This window comes from Neomonachus schauinslandi, chromosome 9, assembly GCF_002201575.2.
Source record: "Neomonachus schauinslandi chromosome 9, ASM220157v2, whole genome shotgun sequence".
NCBI classification, from domain to species: Eukaryota; Metazoa; Chordata; class Mammalia; order Carnivora; family Phocidae; genus Neomonachus; species Neomonachus schauinslandi.
In genome coordinates this window covers 133,543,777-133,548,925 of record NC_058411.1, presented here as the reverse complement: position 1 = coordinate 133,548,925, position 5,149 = coordinate 133,543,777, and the positions used below count along the sequence as shown (strand labels likewise).

Here is a 5,149-nt window from a genome sequence, read left to right as displayed (position 1 = left end):
GATATATGCTTATATTAGAAAAAGGGGAAGGTCTAAAATCAATGGCCTGAAGAAGACAGGGGGAACAAAAAAGTCAAAGAAAACCCAAAGGAAGTAGTATGAAGGAAATTATAAAAATAAAAGTGCAGAGGTAGGACAAATGAAAACAGAAAAGAAAGAAAATTAACAAAGCAAAAGTTGGCTCTTTGAAAAGATTGAAATTACTAAACCATTAGCTACTCTGATCATGCAAAAAAGGGGAGATGACACTAATTCTCCATATCAGAAGTGAAAGAGGGGTTATCACTACAGATCCTATGGACATGAGGAGGGTAAGACAGTATTCTGAACAAGTTTAAATGATGAGGCCCCACCTTTCCACTCTGGTTGCTGCTCATTTCCCTGCCTGCCACCAGTCCTCGAGGATCATCCATCCTTTGGTGCAGACGAAAAAGGAAGTAGCAGTTGGTCAGGAGAAGCACGGCATTGAAACAGATTTCCAGCAACAAGTGCTTTGGAGGATTGTAGAAAGTTTTTGAACATGACAGTGTCAAACGGAACTGCAAAATGAAATTTGCTATCTACTTACCACCAGAGGTAGAAACTGGAAAATGTCCTTCACTGCATGGTTGTCTGGTTTAACTTGCACTGAACAAAATTTTATATCAAAGCAAGCTGCCTCTGAACATGGCCTTGTCGTCATTGCTCCAGATGCCAGACCTCGTGGCTGTAATATTAAAGGAGAAGATGAGAGCTGGAACTTTGACACCAGTGCCAGGTTTTAAGTGGATGTCACTGGAAGATCCTTGGAAAACTAACTACAGAATGTACTCTTATGTAACTGCGGAACTTCCCCAACTCATAAATGCCAATTCTGCAACAGACCCCCCAAAGAAGGTCTATTTTTGGCCACTCTAGGGGAGGCCATGGAACTCTGATTTGTGCTTTGAAGAATCCTGGAAAGTCCAAAATCTGTGTCAGTATTTGCTCCAATTTGCAACCCAGTGCTCTGTTCTTGGGGCACACACACAAAAAAAGGTTTTAGTGGATATTTGGGAACAGATCAAAGTAAATGGAAGGCTGATGATGCTACCCAACTTGTGAAGTCCTATCCAGGTGCTCAGCTGGACATACTAATTAATTAAGGAAAAGATGACCGGTTGCCTACAGATGGACAATGACCTGATAACTTCATATAGCTGCAGGTACAGAAAAGAAAGTCCCTATTGTTTTTGGATTACAAGAGGGATATGATCATAGCTACTACTTCATTGCAGCCTTTATTACTGAGCACACCAGACATCATGCAAAATACCTGAATGCGTGAAAAACTTCAGATAAGAGAATTTCTTCAGGATTATAAAATTGTAATAAATAGAACTATGGGGCGAAAGGATTTCAAGGCATTGGATTTCATAGTGCTAAAATGCGTCATTCCATAGTTGCATCACTTTCTGAATAAATATATAAAACCTGAAAAAAGAGAGACTATTATGAACAACTTTAAGGTGACAGATTCAACAGTGTGGATGAAATGTACACATTTTTTGAAAAATACACCTTATAACTACTGACACAGGATCTAGCAGGAAAATTGGTAAAAACTTCTGCTAATCAAAAGATACATTAAGACAATGAATATGCAAGCCACAGACTGGGAGGAAATATTTATAAATCCATTTTCTGACAGAGCACTTGGTTTGAGGGTATGTGAAGATTTTTTATAACCTGACAATAAAGAGATAAAACAACAATGGCAACAACAACAAAATCCACCCTCTAGAAGAAGAAAAGATTTCAGGAAACACTTTGCAAGGATGATACACAAATGGGAAAAAGTGCTCAACATCATTATTCATCAAGGAAATACAAATTAAACCACAATGAGATACCACTACACACCCACCAAATGGTTGTTTGGAAAGATTAAACAATAATGTTGGCAAGAATGTGGAGCAACTGAAATTCTCCCATATTGCTGGTGGGAATATAAAGTACAATCACTTTAGAAAGTTTCTGGAATTTCCTTATAAAAGTAAACATACACTTACCTATAAATCCAGTCACTTCACTGTTAGGTATTTACTCAATGAAAATGTATATTAAAAAAAACCAAGACTTGTAGAAGAACATAATAGCTTTATTCATAAAGCCAAAACCTGGACACAGTCCTCATGTCCATAAACATAAGAATGCATAAGCAAAGTATCGTAATCCAACTGTGGAATACTACTCAGTAGTACAAGTAAAGGAACTATTGATATGTACAGCAATAGGGTTGAATATCAAAAACATTTTGCTGAAAAGAGGAGTCATTACTATATGGTTTAATTTACATGGAATTCTAAAATTTGGCCAATCCAATATATGCTTGAAAAAAATCTAAAAGTGGGTGGGGATTTACTGAGAGAAAACATGAGGGGATTTTTGGGGGTTACAGTAATGTTCTTTGTTTGAAGAGTTTTGGGTTATACATACGTATTTGTCAAAACTCAACAAACACATACTTAAGATTTGTGATTTCATTGTATGTAACCTTTTTATCAAAAACTGTACTGAACTCTAGTTAATGCATGCTGAGGTATTTAGGAGATGTATATTGATGTCTACAATTCACTTTTTTTTTTTTTAAGATTCTATTTATTTGTTTGAGAGAGAGAAAGAGAGAGCCCAAGCAGGGGGAGGGGCAGAGGGAGAAGGAGAAGCAGACTCCCTGCTGAGCAGGGAGCCCGATGCGGGGCTCAATCCCAGGACCCTGGAATCATGACCTGAGCCGAAGGCAGACGCTTAACTGACTGAGCCACCCAGGCGCCCCTACAATTCACTTTGAAATGCATAAAAACTAAGATGGAGTAATGAATGCATAGAGAGATGGGTAGATATGTGAGAAAGATAGGTGGTGGGTCTACAGGGGTTTGCTGTAAATTTTTTTCAACTTTTGCTGAATGTCTGAAAATCTTCATAAGAAAATAATGGCAAAAAACCTCTTCATCTCTCCCCATCTTTGTGACAGCCTCAAGAAATCTGTAGTGGGGAGGGGGAGGAAGGCAGTGTGTTTGGTGTGTGTTTGTCCAGTCATATACCTTCTTAGTAGTGACTTCTGGCCCTTGCAGGGTTGACTAAGAGGAAGGGAGAGAGGAGAAACAGGGAGTCTTATTGAATAGGTCAATTGCATCTGGTATCCCTTTCTGGGTGCAGGTGCACAGTTGCCAGCCCTTTATCAAGGGACCTATCTGTGGGTTCTGCAGAGATTTCCCTAGTAGAAATCTCTGGCTATATTTCCTGTAATACCTTAGGTAATACCTTTTCTGGATGGCCACTTACAGTGCCCCTAACCACCTACCTCTGATGGCATGGTGCAGCCTCTTCCTGCTGAGATTGACTTACCCCTGGTAGGAAGCTTTCGGGGGCAGTCTTTTTTAAGATCTATGGCTGGTTCCCTATTGTGGAGTTTATATTGGGTGTTTGGAAAACACACACACACACACACACACACACACACCCCTCTGTGCAACCTAACTTGAAGTATGGTCCACTCCCAATTTAGTTCTTTCTTCTTTCTGCCCCCTTCTTCCAGTCCAACCCTCTTGCCTTTGAACTTTACTCAGATGTGGCAATATGGCAGAGGAGTAGACCTGGATTTCGTCTTCTCTCAGGAATTCAGCTGGATAGGGATCAAACCATTCTGAACACCTACAAACTCAACAGGAGATCGAAGAAAAGAAGAGCAACAACTCTCTCATCAGAAAAGCGACCACTTTCTGGAAGGTAGGACGTGCGGAGAAGTGAATCCGAGGCGATATTCGGGAGGATAGATGGCGGGGGAGGGGCCTCCCTCGGCTGCTTCTGGCAAGTGATAGAACCACGGAGCACAAAATCGGAACTTTTAAAAGTCTGCTCCGCTGAGGGACATCATTCCGGTGGCTAAGCAGGGGGTGGAACCCTCGTGGGACAGTGTGGTCTCAGGACCCTCGGGGTCACAGAAAGACTGGGGGTGCCGGACTGCGGCAGAGCTCCCAGGTGATGGAGCAGGGAAGCCGGCTGCAGAGGCGGAGCCCAGGCGGGGGCTCTCAGCTCGGGGTTGCCATAAACCCGATCCGCGGCACAGTCGGGCCACTGCTCCTCCAGCAGGGACCCAACAAGCGGCAGATCCGGGGAGACTCACCTTCCTCCCCCCGGAGGAGCCGCGCGGGAGTGCGCCGCAGGGATCTGCTGGGTTTGGAGACTCCACACGGGGTCATGTGCCAGAGATAGAAATGCTCAGTCACGGGCCGGGTGAGCACGGAGTGCAGCCGGAGATGGGGGAGACGGGAGTGATTGATGGCTTTTATCTGGGGGCTCACTGAGGAGCGGGGCCCCGAGTTCTCGGCTCCTCCAGGGCGGAGATTGGGAGGCCGCCATTTTCACTCTCTGCCTCCAAAGCTGTACAGAAAGCTCGCAGGGAACAAAAGCTCCCGAGAGCAAACCGGAGCAGATTACTTAGCCCGGACCGGGCAAGGGCAGGGCGATTCCACCTCCGGCAAAGACATTTGGGAACCATGGCAACAGGCCCCTCCCCCAGAAGATCAGCGAGAACAGCCAGCCAAGACCAAGTTTACCCATCAATGAGAATGGCAGAACTCCAGCGCTAGGGGAATAATGCACATAGAATTCATGGCTTTTTTATCATGATTCTTTAGTCTTTCAAAGTTAATTTTTTTTTGAATTTTTCTTTTTCCCTTTTTCAACCAACATCTTATCAATCCCTTTTTTAAAAAACATTTTTATTTTTCATTTTTAGAGTCATATTCTATCCCTTCATAGTAGTTACCCGTATTTTTGGCATATATATGTAAGTTGTTCTCTCTTTAAAAATTTTGAGATAGTTTCTTCTAACAGATCAAAATATACCCTAAATCTCTAGTGTATGGTTTTTTTTTTTTTTAAAGATTTTATTTATTTATTTGACAGAGAGATAGCGAGAGCAGGAACACAAGTAGGGGGAGTGGGAGAGCGAGAAGCAGGCTTCCTGCTGAGCAGGGAGCCCGATGTGGGACTCGATCCCAGGACCCTGGGATCATGACCTGAGCCGAAGGCAGACGCTTAACGACTGAGCCACCCAGGCGCCCTCTAGTGTATGCCTTTTTCTACCCCTGCCGGATCACATTCTCTCCCCTTTTTTTCTTTTCTT

At 43.1% G+C, this 5,149-nt stretch overlaps 1 pseudogene; it reads left to right on the top strand.

Moving 5' to 3' along the window:
- The first annotated feature begins 242 nt into the window (after positions 1-242).
- LOC110572189 lies at positions 243-1,306 on the top strand (annotated as a pseudogene).
- The last annotated feature ends 3,843 nt before the right edge of the window (positions 1,307-5,149 follow it).